Here is a 24,841-nt window from a genome sequence, read left to right as displayed (position 1 = left end):
AACAGACACGGGAGGAGACGGAGAAATAGAGAGAGTAAGACAGAGTTCACATGTAAGGCATACATCTATACATCAACATTAATCTATAATAGCAGCCGAGGCTAATGCCTTGGCAATAGCGATACCATTATGATTATCACTGGAGGCCACACCAGGAGACACAACAAATAATCGCACATGCACTGGCCTATCTAGTGCAAATGTCGGATTGCTGTTCAAGGCTAGCCCTCCAGTCATCATATTAGGATGAGGGAAAGTATGTGATAAGGGAGAAAGAAAATCATGAGCTACAAGGCCATCCTGGTGGCTCTGTGGGATAAGGTGAGGATAGTCCTAATGCCTCACTGGGTTAAAAGCTGGATCATGACCTTGATGCATATTCCTTTCTTTTCTTGTTGCTTTTTTTTTTTAAACGTGATTTTTTTACCAACTGCACAAATCCAAAAATACTGATAAAAGACTTTAAATTTGGTGAGAAGTGATAAGACAATCCACTGGGAATAAATGTGTAGAAGTAGGTCATTTAAGGCATTTATTGTATCCATCTATCCAGGTTCTAATCCCAAGGCCCTTTCCCAAACCACTGTAATGGTTGGCGAGTGACTTGACATTGAAAACAGGGATCGATAATACCTTCAGTAAATCTTGTTTTTGAAAAGTATATGATGGTCTATTTTTATTCATGTTTATGCATTAAATAACATGTTGGTGTGACATTAATTCTACTTTATGTTTGCTTGGTAGGCAGTAGTTTGAGGATTTTCAGATTTATCTTTCATTTGTTTAAAAGATCGTTTTGTACTTCCCACTGGAGATCAAAGACAAACAATGGAATTTTTGCCACTAGATGAAGCCAACAAATTTGCAACTGTAGTGTACCATTTTAACAAGTTTGTTGGAAGGAATACTCTGAATACTATATAAATATACAATTTCTTTAAAAAAGAAAACTGTGCTTAATCTTATTACCAAGTTTTCTTTTCTGTTTCGCTGAATTTAAATCTTTCCCAACAATACTCCTTCACAAACAGAAGCGTTCCCGTCAACCAATATCAAGGAAGCTGCAGCTGTTGCTCAGCACGGAGTAGGTTTTGTGTATAATTGTGCGCATCTTTAATTTCCCTCACTTATGCACATAGAACGCAGACACGGGGTTTAAATGTGTGCTGTATAGGGTTGCTTGCTCTTGGAATCTCAACATTTTGATTTCCTTCATGAGCTAAAAATTTTGCATGCATGTGTGTGTGAGTCTTCCTGATTCAGCACGCTTGCGTCCTCTTCATCTGTCCCACTGATGGTATATTCTGAAGTGCACCAATGATGGACTGTGAAGTACTTTGTTTTTTTTCCTTTCAACGAGTCACTCAGGTACCAAGGACAAAAATACAACAGATGTCCTGAACAAGGAAATGTGGAGAGGAGGACGCAAGACTGAAGGTTTTTATTTTCTTTATGCAATCCATTTGTTTTCGCAGGCTTATTGTCAAATGTACTTTTATACTTTTTGATAAAACCCCCCCCCAAAAAAACAGATGAGTGATAGAAGTCTTTGGGAATCTGTTGTTGTTAAGAGCGTCTTTAAGAACACACGTGTGCTGCTAATTTTTAACAATGTTAGCATTTATCTATTTCTTAGTGAATAGTAGTAAATCACAGAAAAGTGGGAGTCATTTCTGCTTATAATAGGTTCAGTCTGTAGATATGTCAGGCAATTAAAAGAAGTTCATACACTAATTAAAATGAGGAATCAGAACATAGAAAAACTGAAAATGCAGTAGGAAAAGTAAAATCAAAGCACTCTAGTCCACCTGTGCAAATGTGGTGCACATTAAAAACTGCAGACACTCAATACAAGCACAGCCCTATTTTTGCTGGTAAGTCTAAACCATCAAAGTGTATAGATGTATATGTAGGTAGCCTGAGTGGAAAGCGCAAATCAATAAATGAATAAATAAATAAAGACAGGCTGCTTAGTGGCCACAGGGTCAAAAGTTGACAAACTGGATATGTATGTGCTTGCTAGCCGTTAGCACATGGACTATGTGAGAGTCGTGATTTGAAGGTTGGAATATGTCACTGTTTTTGACTCAAAAAGATTAACGAGAGCAACCTGAGATGATATACCTGCAAACTGACTAAAAATTCCTTCCACACTATGCAAGAATTGAGGGCCAGAAACTAGAAGGATATCTGACCCAGAAAGAAGGAGTGACTTTTCTTGAAAACATCAGGAAGATGTCTCCCAAACCGAATGACTCTGAACAGACACTCCAAATGAAAAGTCTTCAGATGGTGACAAAGGGATTTCGATTAAATCACAGAGAGGGGAACCCGTCATTTTAGAGTATTCTGCTTTTTGCAAGCTGATCTATGAATTCATTTACTTTGTTATTTGGCAGCCAGAGTCCCAATAAGAAGTGACACAAACAGTCAATGAAGCATTTATACTTGCTGACCAATTATGCAGTTGCCAACTATAGCATGCTTTGTATTTCAAGTGAATAAAAAGACATTTTAAAGAGCCAGACGAGTGTCGATGGAAAGTGAGAATAAATTAAATTATTTATCGTTTGAAACACTGAGGGCCAAAATTAGCAAACACACACACACACACACACACACACACACACACACACACACACACACACACACACACACACACACACACACACACACACACGACAGATTGTAACATAATTAACAGGTTCAAAATGCTCTGAATGGACATTTATGTTCTTTAATGACTTTGCTTTAATATCATCTATCAGATGGTCTTACTGTTCATTAACATTTAGAACTAAATAACACAATTGTTTTTCCCCTCTCTGATGGATGTAAAATTGAATAATGTAGTAATTATAAAATATATATACTCTGATGTTCACAACTAGAAGAAAGTGAATACATAATTAGCAGATGTGTTCAACAACAACAACATGTTAGTAACTATGAATTCATTAATTCTGTCAAAATATCTGAAAAAAAGTCTTTATCTATTGTCAAACATGGAATTATTTATTTAATTCTTCCAATTCAAAGAAAGAAAGAAAGTTTACATTTTACAGGATGGTCTCTTGTTATTTGCCTAGTAGTCCAAAAAAAAAAAACCCAACTTCAAAATATTCAGTTTGCTATCATGCTTGATCAAAAAAAATTGTTGGGTTTAAAGGGGGGGAAATCAATTATAAATAAAATGGTTGCAAATTAATGTTGTGTGGCTTGTCTAAACTTGTCATAGAAATCATTAAAAATAAAGTCAAAATCCTCATCAGTAAACGTCAGATTGCCTTCAGCAAGATGAGACTTGAATAAGAAAATGGCTCACAAAGGGGGCAATATTAGCACTTCAATGGTGTTGATTGATTTATGGCAGGGGGGTCAGGTTGAACTGGCTCTGTGAGCACATGCACACATGGGCGCACACACACATATACACCCAGACATAATGAGCATTAATCAAAGGCAGCAAGTAGCAATCAGAGTGAGATTTAAGAGGCTAGTGTGCTCGCACACAGCTGTGCCATTCAAACCAAAAGTCATGAAAAGACAGACAAAAAGTCCAATCCCTCAGCATTCAACCAAAACCAGTAAGATAAACACATAGCTAATACCCAGGATACACTCATAAGAGTGCTCTTGTTCATACGAAACCACTTCAAACAAGCACGCTAAGCATGATGCAAAGTGTCTGTGATTAAAGCAAAAACACTTTATGAGCTCAGCCTTTACATGGTCACTGAGATGTGTGAACTGAGAGGAGGTAAAATGGCGTGTGTAAGCACTGATGTTTAAAAAAAATCAATATCCTTCAGTATTTATGACCAAGGAAACAATATGTGATAGCAAATAAAATAGTGAGTTTATGATTGAGATAGATAACATTAGGTAATGTAAGTGCAAGTCTTGTGTGCAGGCAAGCCATCTTTGAGTGAAAGTACAAATAAAGGAATAACCTTAGTGGCTATAGATGAATTCAAATATGCCTTAACTCGGGGGTGTTCCATTCTGGGTATGAATGTGCATTTTTAAAGGGCTGGTTTTGCCGACACTGATCTGTTGTCCAAAAAGGGGTTACACCAACAAATATATCTGGATTATACATGTGTTGCTTTAAATCTATTTTCATACAGGGAACGAGCTGTTAAAATGACAGGACTGCTTTGTGTGAGCGGAATACACAAAAAAAACCCCTGATTACTTCAGCATGTCTCTTGTTACTGTGCATTTGTATTCCAGCAGATGCCAGACCCTTCTGTGGCATATGGCTGAGTGACAGGGCTCAAAAACGGCCTGTGTGTGTGTGTGTGTGTGTGTCCATGTATAGACAAATTCAGGCTCTGAATAGACTAAGATATGATTGCTTGAATGTAGAGCGTGTATATTAAGCACTTCGAAACAAATTGGCTCACACACTCACAAGCACCTGTATGCTTGGCGTGGTGGGCTTCACTAATTTGACACTCAGCAGATGCTTGAAGCTACTGTACTCATTAACACAAACCCATATTCACAAAACGGATGTAAATATATGAGGAAGTGTTAAAAAAACAACCCTTGCATAATGCAAATGCACAGACATTACACAAAGATCTGCATAGAAATGTGCATGTGCATATGAAATGAAGCAGAGTGCTGGAAATTATTTTTATGCATATAAAGGTGGTAACACTTTAATTGCCTTGCACTTTGCAACAAATAATTAATAGAACAATAAGAGAATTAGTGAGTCCTATTGTGGCACTCCAACTCTCTAATCTTAGACTTGAGGTAGTCGGTAGGTCCTGATCTGCTCTGAAGCCTTCAGTTTGATCTCCGGAAACAAGCCTGTTCAACTGCAGCGTAAGAGACTGACTGGAAAACCAGCTGAATCACACAAAGGACCACCAAAGCAGCAAATGAGCCAGTGAACCATCCAGCAGGGAAATACAAGATGGGAAGGGTTGTGCAAGCTGGTTACCAACTACTGAAAATGAAGAAATGTGTGTGTGTGTTCCTGTCTAGCTATCTTTGTGAGGACCAAAATTTGCATTCTACTATACTTGTGAGAACCAACAGTCACTTATGAGGACACACTCACTGGTTCTCACAAGTTTGAAGGCCTTTTTGAGGCTCAAAGTGTGGTTTTAGTGTCAGGGTTACAATTAGGTTATGGTTGGGTTCAGGGTCAGGGTTAGGCATTCATTTTTGATGGTTAGGGTCAGGGTAAGGGGCATTATGTCAATGAAGGTCCTCACTAAGATAGCTGAACGGGCTTGTGTGTGTGTTTTCATGTCTCAGCAGCTACTGTAAGAGTTAAATCAATATTTCTATGTTTCTATATTTAAGGGAACACAAGTATATTGGACGCACTATAAAATAAAAGTTTTTGTCTTGCCAACTATCATTTTATCACCTTTTACAGAACTGGCAAATTTCATCCAACTACTAACAGCTTTTCAGTATGTGTTAGATTTAGCGTAGTCGTCAACATGTTATAGATTTTAATGATTGAAATATCTCAGTTCTCCATCTCAATGTGAAACTTACAGTAACTTTAAGCCATGAATTAAAAAGTTTTCACATTTGAAACAGACAAAAAAGACAGAAGTCAGTTACTTTTCAAGTGTGCAAACGCAAAACATACACAGTAACAACACTACTATAGTGTTATATAAAACGGGGTCAAGGTGAACAAGCACTATGATAGAAGCACATATGGGATACGCCTGCTGGGGTTCGGGCTAACAATTAACATAATGTCTTTTAAAACAAACCAACTTTTTAAATGATCCTTTAGGACCTTGTTCTTAGATTTGTTTTCAGTCCCGTGTGTTAAGGAGCAAAATAAGCAAAATAAACTGGCATATTGGCCGATGGCAGACTTCAATAAGACTTAATAATTTACCAAGTCTACGCATCAAGTACAAGTCTGTGGTACTTGTTCTTTCTTTCTTTATCCAACACCCTGGACACACACACAGTTATACTCAATAGACATTTACTCAAAGCAAGAAAAAAACCCTCCATACTATACTAGATTAATAAACTAGTTGGTGCCTTCCATAAGGCCTCCACACAGTTCTTAGTTCAATCCATACTTGCCACTAAAGGTCATCCACTCATATATGGTGCATTAGATATGTAAACAACTTTGTCCTTTGTAAAGACCTGAGGCATTTCATGCACATTGCTGCACAGTTACTGCAAAGAATGACTTCTTGACTTTTTCTAAGGCCTTAAAAAAGGCTTAAACTCATAATGCATAATTTTCTATATATTTACTGTAAAGCCCCACTCAGTGACACACATCATGCATGAAGGCTTGTACTATGATGAAACAGTGTAATGTTATGAACATGAACTGCACATCAAGCAAAAAAAATGTTAAATGGTAATGCAAAGAAACTTAATGAGTCACAAAAGGACACAAATATACAGTTCTACGCATGTTTAGTCAGAAAATGTCTATAAAACTGGCAATTCATTTGTGCATTTACATTTCATGAATGTAAATGCATGGTACGTGATATTACATGACGTTGCCCAGGGCGACAGCATAAAAACATCCCACAAATAATCAAACCTCAATCAGCAACGGCGTTTTGTTTTTTTTGCTTTTTCTTAAGTACAGACACATACAGTGTATGTTATATGAAAGAACTAAGACACACATCAGCAACATCAGCATATGGATTGTGTATTGCTTGTCAGTGCATTCAGATTTTTCTACGTGCTAAACATCATACACAAGATGAGGCCAATGAAACCCCCAGAGTGCAGTTTTACAACCTTTAAATTAAAAGGTTAACATTGTCTCTCTCTCGATATATCTATATCAGGGGCGATTCTAGGATTAGAGCTTTGGGGGTGCTGAGCACCCAGAGAGCTGCCCAGCCAGGCAAGATAAACTTTACACGTCACGATGAGACGTCTTCCCTGTCTGTGTCAGTCCCTGCATCCTTAAATGTCTCCAGTTGTCCCGAGTTCTCTATAACTGTCTCCTTGGTGCATTTAAACCCCTGTTCCTCCCTGTCCTCGTTGTCTGTTGTCTTCTTCTCCGTTATCAGTCATCATAATTTTACCATCTCTGTGCAAGTCTGCAAATTTCTTTATTAAATCATAAGACTTTTTTTTATACATTTTAACACAATTTAATCCCACATTTGTGAAAGAAAAACAAAACACTGAAAAGTCTGTAATAAAATCATCAAATCTGATAAAGGTTATTTAAATGCTGCAAAAGAAGAATGGATTGGAATAAAAAAATACATATCCTAACCTTCATTACTGGGGGAGAATAATGAATGATGCTCATAGTGAGTAAAAAGTAAACTGAGTGCATTTTTTGGGCAGAGATTTACTTTTAATGTGTATGTATAATATAATACAGATACATAAAAAAACACTCCCAAAACAGAATAAATTATTACAAATAAATTATTACAAAATATTAATAAATAAATATATAAAAAATGGAGGCAACTTTGCCTGTGGTAGAATGTATAAAATGTATGAAAAAATCTTTACTGCAGATGCTAATTTTACTAATTTAATAATACTAATTTTGTGTTGTAAGATTTATGAGTTTCATGCTTTCATAGTGGTGCTTGGGAGAGCTTGACATTTTATCAGGTGGTACACACTGTAAAAAGTTTGAGAAACACTGATAAGTGTATGTGTGCTTTTGGAAAACATTTAAAGCTGCTGTATACAGAATCTTTGAAACAAGCTTAAAACATTTTTAGAATATAAACAGAGCATCTGCTTCTCTTTACAGCTCCTCACTCCACCAGGGCTGTTTGGCTCTTTCTGATAGTGCGCAAATGTGATGTAGGTACTGCGGCAGTCATACAGACAACTGGACGGTCCAAAAGTTGGCCTACCTATTACTGGCTGAGGTTTTAGTAGAGTTGTGGCTGAACTACATAAAAATATATCATTAATTTTCATCTCCCCAATCAATGATAATGTTATGTTGGAATGTTGTTAAAGAGGGTCAAAAATGTTTCAACCCAGTTTGTTTTGCAGATTCTGTACAGCAGCTTTAATATAGGGAGGACACAACTTCCAGATTGTGTGAGTAAAATTAGGTTTTTTGTCTGTGTCAGTTTAACAGTTTGTGTTGTGCCTGTCACTGTTCCCTGTCTGTTTTCTTACCTGGTTCTTCCTGACCTTGTACTTTCTCCTCACATTCCCCTCTTTCCTCTCTCCCTCTTCGGACTGACAATCATACACAAATAGATTGTATTCAATCAGATGAAAAATTACATTAATATGAAAAAATACTATTAAGATCACTAATGAAAAAGTCCTCTCTCAGTGTACTTTCAACCAAGAGGCAAATAACCAAACCGCATGTATATCTAATAAAAGATATAAATATTGAAACACTGATCCAACATTATTCCTGATTCACAGATCATTTGATTTTACACTTTTACCTGAATGTGGCTCCTTTTTTTGAAAAAACTTCCTTATATCCCTTATAAACCTGGCTGTCTCTCTGTACACACACACACACACACACACACACAATAGGAGTTATAAGGTTAATGGTTCAGTTAGCTAGTTAGTATCCATTTCTAACAGGACAGTGGTAACAACAATAGGCTACGGACAATTTAAAGTTTTAGATTTTAAATAGGCTATATACATTTCAATGGGAGCAACAGGACAATGAAATGTTGCTGATTTTAATACAGAGCAGGACCGATTGTAAGGTAGCAAACATTGTCGGAAAACAAGTTTTCAACGCTGCAGGTTACCTGGGTGCAATGATCCCTCTAATTTTTCATGTGTCTGAGCGAACACACAAACTCCATGAGCGATCCCTTGGACCACTGTGAGTGACATCAGACGTGTGCACTGTGGTCACGCCAGCATCGAATCCATCCAAGTTACATGGTTTATTAAAATAATCAAATTACAGCATTTACATTTATGTTAGACTACTTTTAATTAACAGCTTTAGCCCACTTACAATGAAAATGTAAAAAAATCTAGTCATTGACCTGTGCAGTATGTTAATACTATTGGAAGTAAAAATAACATTTTAGCTTTTATATATATATTAGGGGTGCAACGATATTCGTATCGATATTGAACCGTTCGATACAGTGCTTTCGGTTCGGTACGCATATGTATCGAACAATACAACATTTGTAATTTATTTTATCAACTTTCCTTCTGACGATGCTGTCTGTGTTGAGCGCTCAGTGAATCTGCGTTCGACTACTCCGCCTAGGCTGCACTGTCGAGCGCAGATCCACTGAGCGCTCAACACAGACAGCATAGTCAGGAGGAAGAGCGCAGGGCAAGCTAGCGAGACAGAAGTTAAGCTCTCCTTGCAACATGGACCTCCCCCACCCTCATTCAGATCTGGCGTTTGGAATTATTTTGGTTGTCATGTGACGTATGACCCTGAAGGTAAGCGAGTCATGGACTAAAGTAAAACAGTATGTTGGATGTGCCATGCAATGCTCAATTACATTGGTGTGAACTAGTGTGTTAGCGCAGTTAGCTCGTTAACGTGTTGGCCGTCTAGCCCCATGCACGGGGTGATCGGCGGTAGCTCGTTAACGGAGATTTGCCGTGTTGTGGCGTTAAGGTCATTTCAACGAGATTAACCTGAAAGCACTAGTGGGAACACAACGAATATGACTGCACATTTACGCCGACATCATCCTAGTGCAAAGACAAAAACAACAAGCATGCTACTAACTTTAGCCGAGTCATTTAGACAGCTGTTAGCACGTGATTCAAACGCGACTTCAATATGTCACATATTGACAGTGGCTCACCGATGCCAATGACATAATTACCCAGCTACATTTCTGAAAGAATGCAAAAGCATTGACATATATTTTTCCTACAATAGCCCGACGGGCAGGGCAGAGATAGATTTTGGTAGCCCGACTGAAAAAAATCGCTAGCTTCGGGACGTCGGGCTAGCGATATTGCAAGCCCTGTATCTGATTGAGGAATCACTCATCTTTGGAAAAGAGAGTTTATTACAGAGAAATGGCTCTTTCCAAAATAAAAGCTATACTATCCGCTTCTTCTGGGCTATATTCTCAGCAGCATAAGGAGAATCATGTGCTAACAGCGGTCTAAATGACTCGGCTAAAGTTAGTAGCATGCTTGCTTTTTTTTGTCTGCTTCCACTTGTCTTTGCACTAGGATGATGTCGGCGTAAATGTGCAGTCATATTCGTTGTGTTCCCACTAGTGCTTTCAGGTTAATCTCGTTGAAATGACCTTAACGCCACAACACGGCAAATCTCCGTTAACGAGCTACCGCCGATCGCTCCGTGCATGGGGCTAGACGGCCAACACGTTAACGAGCTAACTGCGCTAACACACTAGTTCACACCAATGTAATTGAGCATTGCATGGCACATCCAACATACTGTTTTACTTTAGTCCATGACTCGCTTACCTTCAGGGTCATACGTCACATGAAAACCAAAATAATTCCAAACGCCAGATCTGAATGAGGTTCAATTTGCATGTTGCAAGGAGAGCTTAACTTCTGTCTCGCTAGCTTGCCCTGCGCTCTTCCTTCTGACTATGCTGTCTGTGTTGAGCGCTCAGTGGATCTGCGCTGGACAGTGCAGCCTAGGCGGAGTAGTCGAACACAGATTCACTGAGCGCTGAACACTGACAGCATCGTCAGAAGGAAAGTTGATAAAATAAATTACAAATGTTGTATTGTTCGATACATATGCGTACCGAACCGAAAGCACTGTATCGAACGGTTCAATATCGATACGAATATCGTTGCACCCCTAATATATATATATAAAAATCTCTGACTTGTATTATGAGTATGTGGTAATGCAGCACGTGGTAAAAAAAGTATGTGGTAAAAAAAGTAATGCAGCCAATGGCAGCTGCAAAAAACTTTGCAGCTGGTATTGGCTGCATTACTTTTTTTAATGCAGCCAATGCGCTTTTAAACAGACATTTCAAGCTATTTACAGAACAATCAGGTGTTCTGCATCAAATTTGATGCCACACAAACTATTTGTGCCACTCCAAAAAATAATTTCTGTCCACTATGAGATAAAGGAGAACAACAGCCTGATACCTGCAGGCCTGACAACAGGAGATGTATCACTCCTGTAACACCTGTAACATTCAGCAGTCGCCTCATTGTTCTGACACACACAAAACTATTGACTACACTACACACTAACTACACAAGATTTGCGCTAAACGTCTCAAATCTCTCACATCTCAAAACACCGCCGTCACTCCTAAAACTTCCCCCCGTTTCTTAACAACTAGATGCCACGTTGCCATATCATTTTTTGATTGGTTGACATGGCACTTTTTTCGACGAATAGAAAAGGGTGTGGTTTTTTTGGTTTTGTTTTTGCTCACAGGCGGAAAGCGCTTTCGAGCGTTTTCCTTATAAAACGCCGTTTTTACCGTTTCTTCCCGCAGTAAATATAAACAACGATAGTATTCAGGAAGAAAACCAAACATTGCAGATATTTTTATCATAACTCTGGTTTTACGTGGCCTATCAACACAAAATCAAAACTGGTATAAAGTCCACACTTTTTCTGTCCATTGTTCCATCTTTCCTGCTCACATCTCCAATGGTTGTACACGTTGTCATTAACTTTGCTTCACTCCACATCAGCCACGCCGCTTTGCTAGCTAAAACACCGCTGTCGGCACATAAGGACGCTGTCGTAGCCTGTCAACGACGTTGATTAGCTGCGTATATACGAATGTGAATCGCATTATTGGCTGGACTATGGGATAAGGTGGCATCGTTCTAATTCCATACGGGAGCAGCCAGTCACTTACTGACTAACACTGCAAAACAGAATTGTTAAAGTATTAATTTTAATTTCAATTCAGGTTAGATTTTTTTTTTTGTGCGCAACGCAGATTTTCTGTGCGCAGAGAGCGTGCCAGCAGTGCGCAATTGCGCACGTGCGCAGCTTAGAGGGAACATTGCCTGGGTGTAATGTTTTTCAGCTAAAAAGAAACATGTTCTGACTCCTACCTAACTATATAAAGAGTAACTGAAGGTTAAATGCATCCAACATGTCCTGTTTTAAGCCAGGCACTTACACCTCCGCTCAGCTGCGTCTCAGCCACCATCGCTCTGGCAGAAAGGGCGCTAGAGCCAGAGCAGGGGAGAGCTGGAACAAACCATTTTGGGAAGGAGGGGGGGTTATCTATACTTTTGTTGTTAAAATGTTACGTCTCAACCAAGTACTGTATGCTTTTTATATTTTTAGTAGTGTGTCACACAAACAGCAAATATTGTCAAAAAAAAGTCAAAAAGTAAGAAATCTTTGGGGGTGCTTTGATTCATTTTGGGGGTCCTGAAGCACCCCCAAAAATGGGCTAAAATCGCCCCTGATCTATATCCATCTATTCATAGAAATAAAGATATATATAAAACAACAGAGCTAAGAGTTTACACCACAGTTAGTAAAAAATAGCCTGTGTCCCTATGAGATTTCCTGAAATCTCAAACACCAAACACCAAAATACATCAGTTACCCTGAGGACATAGCATTAAGCTATAGTCTATATCTCCTGTTTTTGCCTGTTGGGAATTAAATACACTGATTTTGCCAATGCTCAGCCATAGCTTGAGGCCTTATTGCTACTACCTGTGCTGTACTGATGAAAAATACACAATTTTATTACAATCTGGCATTTGCATACACACACACACACACCCAGTGAGAGAGCGAGAAAGACCGCTGAGGCTGTTATAGCCATATCAGAAAAACAAACATCACTTACACATGCTAAGTCACACACAAAACTGAAGCCCACATGGCCTAAAACAGCACATATTCAAGACTATGCACATACAGTATATCTCCCTACTTGCACAGAAAAACAAAAGCTAGAGGGGTGCTTAATTTGTTTATGCTGCAGTTCCTGGAAAAGACTCCGCTCAAGGCTGGCTTTACTTCTGCATCAGAAGAGATGACTCGAACAGGTCTGCCCTGCTTTTAATGTCTCATCCCCTTTTTTGTTTTTATTTGTCGCCATTCTCGGCATATGTGCTTTTAACAGGTCTGTGTCAACTACTGACTTTATCCTTGGTTTCTAGTTTGTATTTAATATATATTTGTGTGTGTGTGTTTCACCCTATATCATATTCCAAAGCAATTTTGGGGCTAAACCCATACAGGGATTGGGTCAAATGGTGTATATATGGTGAATACTATAGCACTGTAGCGTTTAGCTGTAGCTATTCCGTTCTTCTGTTTTATTATATAACTTTTTAAGTTAAATTCCTCATTTTGATTCCACCAGCAAAGCACAGTGAAGTTCCATTATGTGCTAAAGATTCAATCCATCACTTGAAAAGACTTCAAATACGAGTCTGTGTTTAATAACGGAAACAGGCACAGACACATATTCACAGGTGGCCATTAAGCATTTGATCTTCCCTGCTTTCTTTCAACAGAAGCTTCATGTCATCAAGTCGGCTGACAAGCCCTCAGGGTACTGCTCCTTCCTTTCAAAAAAAAAAAAAAAAAGACTTATTTTAATGGTGCGACAGAAATCTGTCTGACTCAGAGATAAATGGTAGAGAAGGAGACCAAAATAAGAAAGAGACACAGCTTGAAACCTTAGTTCAAGCTGTTTCTTTTAGTGAAATATGTATAAAAGTTAAAACCATATCACAGATCCAAAAATTTAATCTATGCTAAATCACTAAAGATGTAAATTAAGTGCAGCTTATAGAATGAAAATGTCCCCTTTAGACATCAGATAATACTTCCAGTAACCATTATTAATAAATGTAAGTTGATCGTTAATTTAAATTTAGTTGATGATTTACTGTAATTTACCTCAAAATTCATTTTTTTAATGTAGTTCCTTCCTGTTAAGCAATGAATGATCATTAATGTTTAATAACTGGTTGCAAATTGGTTTATAGAGCATCTACATGGTTATTCTAAAGCTGAATCTAATTGTTTATAAAAATCTGCAAATTAATGTGATGATATGTAGTTTGTCTATAGCATAAACATGTTAAAATGTCATATTTACAAGTTGCGTTCTAACTCTTGATTTAAAGAGGTTGGCATAAGCTAATTTTGGTTTACTTAATCTTTCATTTCACTTGCTGTTTCCTTATGTTTACTAGCTTTTTGTTTTCATTTTAGGGATCAAAACCCATATGTATAAATACCCAAACACAACAATGCTCGAGGGTTCCAGTGTGTTAAAGTGTGTCCCATGGGTCTATGTGAAGAGCACATAACACAAAGTGTCAGCCACATCATCAGACTGCAACTTATTGGCAATAATACAATATCTAAGTGAATATATAATTCTTAAAATATTATTTTTATTACATGTGCTATGATGAATTTATTGAGAAAAATTCATTTGATCAATTTTGTGAGTTTGGTATCAAATTTAGCATGATCGCAGAGTGATAACAGAGTGATGCTAATGGAAAAGACATGGTATTGTGGTATTGTGACATTTCTAGACTGAAGTGTTTATATATTTCACCATTAATACTTACAAGGTTGACTAATACCCTACAAGTGATACAATGCCTCAAAGCCATATAATACATGTGTTGATAAAGCTCAACCCTGAACTACCACAGGTCAAGCCACTGTATGCTTTCTGAAACACCACTTCTTGCATCCTTTGGCTTTCTAAAGCGTCAATTAAAAGTAATCAGATCAGGACACAGGCCTGTTATTAACTTCATGAAAATCACAATAACCTCAGGTCTATTACTCGTGTCCCTGAAAGCCCACAACCCCCCCCCCCAAAAAAAACCAGACAAATAAAGTGCATTTGAACCTCACCTGCTCCCATTCAGCTTTCTATTTGCTTCTTCGCAGGCATGAAATAAAACCATGGGTGAAAATAAATAGCTGATGCAGTCGAGAGAAAGAGAAAATCCCTGATGCTTTTCTGCTCTTTAATGGGCTTAAAGTTCATTTTCTTGAACTGGCAGGCCTTCAAACAACTATACCTCACTTCAACAAGCCTGGGCTCATATATCAACATACACAAAAAGACAAGCAGCCGTCCAGGTCAAAGAACATAAGACCAGATCAGGAGCAGAATGAAGATGACAGAATGATGACTAAAGATGACAAAGGTGGGGTTTGCAATCAGTTTTCAGCCGAACTACAAACGCACAGTATCCTTTGGCTTTTCAACACACTGTCATTGCAACACAGAGACTACACGTCTTTAACAACATACATTAAATGTGTGATCCACCTTACACTTTTCACACACACACTACAGCATATAGCGCAATATATATTTAAGATTCACATGAAACTGTTAAGGCGTTGGGGTGACAATACCAGGTAATACTTCCGATTTATCGCTGTTAGTATCACAACAAATGTCTCACTGGTGACAGAGAAACCTACCTTCTTGGTTCCAAAGCCACTTCTGTCAATGCTCCTTTAATCTAAACGAGTGATACTTTCAGGTGAATTTCACCATACTGTAGTTCATTGTTCTCCTGCATCTGGTTGCCAAAGCTTTAACACCCCTGCCTCGCCCATGCCTGTTAATTACGGCTATTTATTAGCCCCAAACACCCAATTAACAGGCCTTCAGCACAACAAGCAAACACACTAATCTATGCGCAACACATTGAGAGACAACTCCACCAAATATTATGAAGAAAAATTAAACCGAGGGCCACCTCAAGAATAAGTGTCAAAGCTGTTGAACATTGTCTTTGTGTTTCTTTTCTTCCGTTCAGTCCCATAAATATTCAGCCCATTGTTCTTTCTGAGGTGTTTTTGTTCTTTTTGTCTCGTTTTCTCCTCTTCAATATGTGGAAGCTCCGGCTCTTTTCTCCCCTTTATCTTTAATTGATTCATTCCTTCATTGTCCCAAGCTGTCCAGCGTGTTTCAAAAGAGCCGAGACTAATGATGGCGGGTTGACCACATCGTTATGACCTATACGAAGAGTGTGTACTATAAACGCAATGATCAACAAAATATGGACAGAATTATGTGCTGCTATTGAAACATTCCAACCAAAATAAACAAAATTCTGCAATAATGAATCAACTTCAGTTGCAAGCTTTTGTAGTGGCAAAATGTCTCGAGCCTTAACATGAAATGAAAAATCAAGCAATTGATTATTATATGGTTGGTATGCATATAACATTTATCATACCCCTTGTCTGTCATTAAATGAAAGGGATTTCTCACAGAGACATGGATCAGCTGCAGGGTATGTGACAACAGTTTTATATTTGGACCTGCATGGTACAGTATACACATAAATCTGGATTATTAGCATTCGATCACTGAAATATTCTGAAGTGAGAGAGGAGAGGAAATACCTTAATTCTCTGTTGCTTATTGATTACATCCTTATAGCAAATGTTTCTGAATATGAAAGTCATTTGTTAATATGTAGTCAGGAAAAGAAACGGCAACAAGATTAGGGTGTAGAAGGAAGCATCTAGTTTAAAAAAAAAACAAACAAAAAAAAACAAACATAAAACAGACTCCCACAGCATGATGACATGGGTTAACCACAAATGAGCTCTAATGAATGATCCCATCAAACATACAGGAAATTTCTGAGAACAACAATCTCACATGGTTATAATCTACTGACTGACTTTTACATGAAAAAATAAATATTTTATACGTCAGATATGACAACTTGGGAATAATCCTTGCCACCCGAACCCGTACAAAGAACATAAGGCAGACTTGCATCACTATTTTTAACTGCCTTCATTTAAATTCTAAAAATCTGGCTTGCTTGCTTACACAGACACACACAGTCACACACCCACACAATGCCTGCAGACAGTTAATGTATCACTTATCCCCCCTACTGTGCCCCAGTTTCTGGAAGTCAGTTATGAGAATAAGGACTTTACAGCAGTGATCCTACATTTGGTGCTATACACACAGCTCATTTGCAGGCCCATGTGAGCAGCATGTCTATATTCCAACTGGAAAAACTGTTGTCTTGAGCGTAAAGTCAGTATTCTTCAGGTACTCTAAGATCCTCCTACTCTAAGATATGTTGCTAACATCTCTCCCTATCAGTAAATTTACAAGAACATAGATTAAATAAATAGATCAAACAAAAACAATACGCAAAGGACTTAATGACCAGGCAAATAAAGAGATTTGACACAAATTCAGGCATGTCTGTCAACAAACTGTTCAGAGTTCAGATGGTTCTGAATACAAATTATGTATTTGGTCAGTGGAGGCAGCATGCCCACTGAGGAGCTGCATAAAAGGCAATATGAGATAAACACAGATGGGTTTTTTTCTTTACAGAGAGAACTTTGTGCTGACCAAGAGTCTGTGTGTAAATATATAATCACATCTAATTGGAGTTATACTAAAAATGCTAATTTAGCGTTAACTGTAAACTTTTAATGAAATACCAGAGGAATTTTTAAAAGGCTGAAATAAAAGTTTACAGATGTATCCTGACTAACAACAGGGATCTCTTGCAGATGAAATGGTGGGTGGTGCGCTCTCCCAGAACAAAGCCAAATAAAGCGATCCTAACTCAACTGAATAAAGATCATTTTAGTTTCAACAACATTGTCTTGGACAAAATGTGGTAACAAAACTGACTTTTTCCTTTTGTTCTGTAAAGACAGGCACGCTTTGAACGTGTTGAAGCCACAGGAGGAAAACTCATTTTGCATACTGCTAATTCAAAACCTTTAAGATTTAAACATTTATGTCTGCACTGCTTATAGCGACTGCCGAAGTAAGTCATGTTGGACAAATAGATACTCTGTAAACATACAGTGGACAAGATAAAAGCCAAGTAGAATCAATAAGCAAATGCAAGATTTCAAACTGTGTTAACATGCAATTTACAATGGAAGATAAGCTTTCCAAAGGCCTGTGAAACTACAAGATAAAGTGGCTGACAAAAGCGCTTGTGCAGTATGCAATGTATACAGGCAAAGAGAATTCATTATAGACAAGGGCCGAGTTTTTCCGATGTTCTGATGAAGTGTATCTGACTCTGACTGTGCAGTACTGTGATAAGCTGGGATTTAAGTGGGAGAAGTGCATTAAATAACCTTAAAACACACATAAAATTCGTACAGCATAAGATCCAGGTATCTTGGTCTCTGTGCTAACAATTATCCATCTTTGCTTTAGTTAGTGGCTTAGATGGAACATGACAGCATTTCAATGTGAGGTTTGGATTCATTGGATTCTTCCTGTGAGGAACAGAGTGTTGGCAACTTTGTACCTCAGCACTCAGCGACCCCGCTCTGTAACCTTTCATACTCTGCTACTTCTGATACAACTCCACTTTGCAATAATACAACTCACAGTTGATTGTGAAATGTCTACCATGGAAGAAACTTCACAAACTGAGCTGTTGCAATGATGACATCCTATTACAGCACCATGCTCAAATTCAGTGAAAAAAAGAAAAAACAATTCTTTCACAATTGTTTTTAAAGCCACACTTCATGCAAAGTAGGTGATTTTATACACTTGTAGCAAAGGGACTGAATTCAATGTCTCTGTAATGAAGATATTTATTCAGTATATATAATGGAGGCTGCAGGAAGTATTGGGAGCAAAATGTCAATTATCCAAAATAAAGCTAGATAAATATCAAGAAACAGGTGGGAAATTGTCATTTTGGTCAACTGAGGGAATCTTATTTTGAAAGGCCAAAACATTTACAGGTACCCTGTTTAAACAAGGGTAGTCAGAAATTGAGCCAGTGAGGCAGGATTACTGCCATTGCACAGCCAAACAAGCAAAAACTTCCAGATTGCTGATTTGATATTAAGCCATCTCCCCTCAGAGACTTTCATCACATCATACGGACCTAATATGTTATGTACCTTAGCCCAGCGGCCCCCAACCTTTTTTCCGGACCAGTTTATGTCCAACAATATTTTCACGGACCAGCCTTTAAGGTGCCGCGTTTAAGTACAACAAAATAAAACCAGTACCAAAAACAAGATTTATTCATAACACACGGGAAAAAACAGAGTTAACAATAAAAATGATTTTAAAAAATAACAATAAAAACCCTGAAAACCATACATTTCACACTCGAGTCTTAACTCTTGTGGCCCGGTACCAAACGACTCACGGACCGGGGGTTGGGGACCGCTGCCTTAGCCTACCTAAAGCCCCCTCAGGTTTGTCACAAAGATTTTATTTTTATGTTCAGTGGGTAACTGAGCATCCATTACATTACCCATATGGAAAAGATATATATAAATCTTATAAAGTTTGTATCTGTCTTGTGTGAAACTTGTATGAAAAGCATACAGGAGTGAAAACAGATATAAGATCCCTTGAAAAATTATATAATGAAACATGTATATTTTGGATACTTACTAAAACAATATATGAAAGTAATGAGAAAGTGGCCACTTTCATGAGTAAATCATATAAGTTTTTACTATTTCTTTTCCATATGGGTAATTACTACAGAAAAGCATCAAGAAGTGTAACAAAGTTGCACAGTTAGTCTGATCCACTGCCCAAAAGAACAATCTACAACATGCAACAGTAAAACTTTGCATTGAAAGTGTGAGCCCTGATGTGCAACCCAGTGAGTAAGTATGCTCCAGGCCACACTCATGATGTGATGTGACAGCTTCAGGCTTGGACACTGCAAGCCATGCCAATGGAAATTAATAATTATCATCATAAATAGAAAATCAGTTGGAAAAGAGTTTAATTTATCAACATAAAACTAAATGAAACAGAATCAACTGCTTTTGTATGCTAGTAACAAAAAAGTCTAAGTACTTAAAAAAAAAAGCCGCACAGAGCAAAACGGGTCTTTCACAGAAAAGCAAAAACCGATGGATGAATAGACAAGTTAAGCGAACATGGCAAGAAAATAAATTACCATAACCAGTACTAGTGTTTCATTTCTCCACTTCCTCCTTGTCTTGTCCTGAATAGTCAGTTAATTAACAGCAAAAGAAAAAAAACGGAAGCACGGCAAGCCAAAGTCAAGTTTAACAAAGATAGAGGTTAACATTTCACAACAATGCAAAACAACAGCAGCTTAAAAACTCATTTTAAAGAAAATAACAGCAATTAAAAATGGCAAAAGGGGGAAAAAAGAAAATGCTAATTGTTTGGTTTAGTAACAGGCGGGAAAAAAAGAACAGTTTTGTAGAGAGCTGCTAGACTAATTAGAATTTTTCCTTTTATTTCCCAATGATAGATAACTCTGTAAACTCCTAAACAAAGCAGTAGTTCAGAATATCCAAAGGGGGAGTTTATTAATGTGTAATTAAGTGTTTTATTTTCTACACATGCCTTTATTCCCTGTTTGGGCCTTCATTATGAGCCTATTATTCAGCCGTGTCTAACTCCCTTTTTATTACTATATTCCCTATTTCTGTTTCGCTCCCTTTGTGTGTGTTTCTTATGAGGCTGGGCAGGTGCACCGGACCATATTGACAGCTTGTCCCTCCTCTCTTGCCGCGGGGAAAACTGTCACCCCTGTCATTCAGGCCTATGAACACAGCATGGAGAGTGTATGTGTGTCTGTCTGTGTGTGTTCTCAGGAGACTGTGACAGTGCGTGGGGGAGAAGAGAGAGGTGCTTTGTTAACTCGAGTCAGCTGAATGTGTGGACGCACACATTGCTGACAATGACCTAATCATGATGGGGACTCCACAACCTCAACCTGGAAGGGCAAATCCTTCAGGGAGCAAAACTTTGCAAGTGATGACACGGTGATGCAGCAAAGTCTGAATGAGAAAAGTGCAATTACACACTTTAACTACACATTTATACAGAGAAATATAACTTGGTGGTTCTTGGCAAACAATAGCAAGGATGCTAGTATTACTGTGCATCACCACTGACTATGCGATACGCATAAGAAAAACTCCAAGTATCTTAATAACTTGAGCTATGAACAGGTTGTTTTAATTGTTTTCACTGTAAAAGATACTTATTGGTTAATAGTGGAGGTCATATTGGTGTTTGTTCCTCAAACAATTACACAAAGAGATATGTTATTAATTTTCTTTTTAATGTCTGTCTATAATTAGTCTGTCATTTCTCTGTATCATCCTCTCATTTCATTCACAGGATTCTCTGTGTGTCACCACAGAATGACAATTTTAATATGAGTGCAACGTCCAATCAGAATGTCAACATCCACAAAGAATTTCAAATATCAACCACCAGACCAAAGCACAGTTTTCATTTTCACCTTGGTGTCACCATTCACAGAATATCTTCCTGTCCTTACTTTTGAAAAGCTCAGCATTTATATCTTTTAGCAAAAATTCTCTGCATTCGAAAACCCTACAGTAGTATACTGCCCCTCTACTGCATGCTAGAGAAAAGAAGTTTGGCATTGATAGAAAAAACAGAAACAAGCCTCCACCCTAGAAGTTTGTTTGTTTTGATTTTTTTTTTAAGTTGAAGGCAGTAAAAAACAACAAAAAACAAAAACAAACAAGAACCTGCAATCCTGCAAAAAAAGAAGAAAAAAGCCCCAAAACAATAACACAAGGATCCAACACGGCTTAATAGGTTACACTGTCAAAGCCTAAGAGAGTCTGTATGTGAGTGTGTCCGATGGGGGCACTGGCCCCAGACAAAGTGCTCTGCCAGCTTTCTGCCCACTGCTCTTTTCATTGCTGATGGATGGGCCTTGTTCAGCACCATCTGGCTAAGGGATACCTCACATTAATCATTGTAAACACACACACACACACACACACACACACACACACACACACACACACACACACACACACACACACACACACGAAGGTATTTTAAACATAAATACAACAGAACAGTGCAATTGTCTATAAGTAATGTATACTAACTGTTTGAAAGTGGAGCGCTCCAATCACTCACTATGACTTATATATATTCATACATTTATATTTTTTAAACTAGGTGATTATTTATATTTATATTAACATAATTTTCTCTAGAGGCAGATATCGGGGGGGGGGGGGGGGGGGGGGGGGGTGTTTAACACCATTTACCGTGCACAGACTGCAATAGTTTAACTTGTAATGTCAAAGTGAAAACAAAAAGAAAAAGACAGAAAACACGTATGCTTTCTAAAAACCTTTTATGGTTTTTATTTTAGCGAGCCACTTACTCAGTTTGTCATTCAGAATTATTGAAGATAGATTAAGAAACAAGCTCTGTACAAAAACAACAATTAGTTCATTTAAAAACATTGTTTCATCGGGTTGGTACCCTGAAGCTACAATAAAGCCTCGACTAACTCACAACCCTCTCCCCAACTCAGTCTTTATTAATGACCTTTTCATCACAACAGGCAGATGCAAAAAAACAATAATGGCTTCAGAAACGACTATTTCTCCCCTCTCTCTAAATCTAAACGCTGACTCGCTCGTTATCGCTCCCTCAGCCTCGCGCACAAACACGCACAGAGACGCACAGACATAGGATGTGTTAGTAAACACATGATATCCTTAAATAAACCATAAGCTGAGCTAGCAGACGCCCAAGGGAATCATGGAAAATGAGGGACATTATCAGCCTTCATTTATTTTTGTCTAAGGGCTATATGGGCTTAATACACGCTGATTTGCTTCAACATTTACACAGTATACGAACACGGGCAAGGACAGGAAAACCTCTGCCTGCTGTGGGAGAATGCATGCTTGACATTACATTTGCTATCATTAAATCACATCTCACGGCCATCCAGACATTTAATCTAAAGGGATCTATTCACACATCTCCACAATCTTAGAAAAGGAACAAGACCAACGGTAACATTTATATACCATGAGCTGATTTGTAGAGTGTTAAAAACACTCTACAAGCTGGAATATTTTTTGTCAATCTAAAGGAAAACCTTCACCTTTACTGTTAAGGGAATAAGACGTTTGCGGTGCAGTGAAAACAAGCTTAAAGTGCAGCCTTTTACATATTTCCCCCATCAAAACCATTTTTAACGTACCTGAGAAAATTTTGAGTACAATTATTTTTTATTTATATTTGGCTAAAGTACGTGTGAGCATTCATTTAATCTTAATTTCTCTTTTCCAAAAATGATTATACTTATTCAGGTACACTGTACATGTATTCAAACTGTAATGAATTTAAATGATGATTACTGTAATAATATCTCCATATATCCTTCCCTGTATGGTTATATATTGTCAATACAAGCAATGCTCTAAATATCATTACTATCACTTTAACGTTAATAATAAATAATCAGGCCCAATCATATCTTAATGACCTTGTAGTACCATATCACCCCATTAGAGCACTTCGCTCTCACACTGCAGGCTTACTTGTTGTTCCTTGTTAGAGTATTTAAAGGTAGAATTGGAGACGAGCCTTCAGTTTTCAGGCCCCTCTTCTGTGGAACCAGCTTCCAATTTGGATTCAGGAGACAGACACTAGCTCTACTTTTAAGATTAGGCTTCAAACTTTCCTTTTTGCTAAAGCATATAGTTAGATCTGGATCAGGTGACCCTGAATCCTCCCTTAGTTATGCTGCAATAGGCATAGGCTGCTTGGGGATTCCCATGATGCATTGAGTATTTCTTCTTCAGTCACCTTTCTCACTCACTATGAGTTAATAGACCTCTCTGCATTGAATCAACCGGTCGCAGCAGATGGCCCCGCCCCTCCCTGAGCCTGGTTCTGCCAGAGGTTTCTTCCTGTTAAAAGGGAGTTTTTCCTTCCCACTGTCACAAAGTGCTTGCTCATAGGGGGTCATATGATTGTTGGGGTTCTCTGTATGTATCATTGTAGGGTCTACCTTACAATAAAAAGCGCCTTGAGGCGACTGTTGTTGTGATTTGGCGCTATATAAATAAAATTGAATTGAACCTTCAGGTCAGGCTATTCATCTTTGAAGGAGACGTCATAGGTCAAATGTGGCATGACATTTTAAATACTTATACAGTACCTTCTGTACGTTGACAATACGCAGCACACTTGTAAAAATCATAGTTTTAAGTTTTAAGGCTTTTTGCCAATTTTTGACCAATAAATCGTTAAGTTGAACTTTAAGATTTCCGTGGATGTATAAATGTGTACAAATAGACTACACATGATCCCACTCTAGATCACTACAAAGTGCTACAAATGTGCTCTACAGTATAAACAAACACAATGTAATGTGCAAAATAAAAATAAAAAATATGTAAAATTTACTGTATTATCTCAACAGCTTAATTAATCCTTAATTCATTCTTTCATAAATAAGCATCCATGTATACTTTGAATTTTCATAAAAGATGACAGCATGTGGAGCTGAAAAGAAAATAGCCATAAGCTTTACGATATGAGTTTTATTTCAAAGGCAATTTCAGAAACAGATATTCTTTATGTGTAGCGTCCTGTTATTAAATTTCCTGTTATTAAATTCAAAGATTTATCCCAAAGTGGACCAGGGTTTAATGAGGCTTTCTGCAGTAGTAAGAATTTAACTTCTTCAATAAAGCTAAACTTTATCAGCATGTTCAACAAACAGAAGGAAAACATGAAGATGAAAAAAGTAAAAAGATATTTACAAGATGCCGCAGCTTACCACGCCAAGTTCTGAGTGGCATACTGTCACACATCTGGTTTCTCAATCACCGTGAGAATCATACTTAAAGATAGAGCATGCTTATGAACCATGTGTGATTGAGATAAAAACACGTTTATAAATTTTAATGGCATTCTCTTCTTCTCCTTATTCACCCTCTCTGCTTTTGCTAAAAATTCTCTTTTCTACTAATTTTTCTAAATGTCTGTCTGAGGTTGTGTGCATCTGCAAAGGTGTGTGTCTACACCAGTAAAAACTCTCCCAAATCTTTAAAATTACTGCTTAACACATAAACAAAATACTTTGTTACAAATAAAAAGCTAAG

At 37.8% G+C, this 24,841-nt stretch overlaps 1 protein-coding gene across 1 annotated transcript in view; it reads right to left on the bottom strand.

Annotated features, from left to right (window-relative positions):
• The window catches only part of cdkal1 (CDK5 regulatory subunit associated protein 1-like 1), a 258,244-nt gene that overhangs the window by 33,234 nt on the left and 200,169 nt on the right, over positions 1-24,841 (bottom strand). The window lies entirely within an intron of this gene.

The sequence above is a fragment of the Astatotilapia calliptera genome, chromosome 11 (assembly GCF_964374335.1).
Source record: "Astatotilapia calliptera chromosome 11, fAstCal68.1, whole genome shotgun sequence".
NCBI classification, from domain to species: domain Eukaryota; kingdom Metazoa; phylum Chordata; class Actinopteri; order Cichliformes; family Cichlidae; genus Astatotilapia; species Astatotilapia calliptera.
The sequence above is the reverse complement of the archived record's forward strand: the minus strand, read 5'-3'. Positions and strand labels throughout refer to the sequence as shown.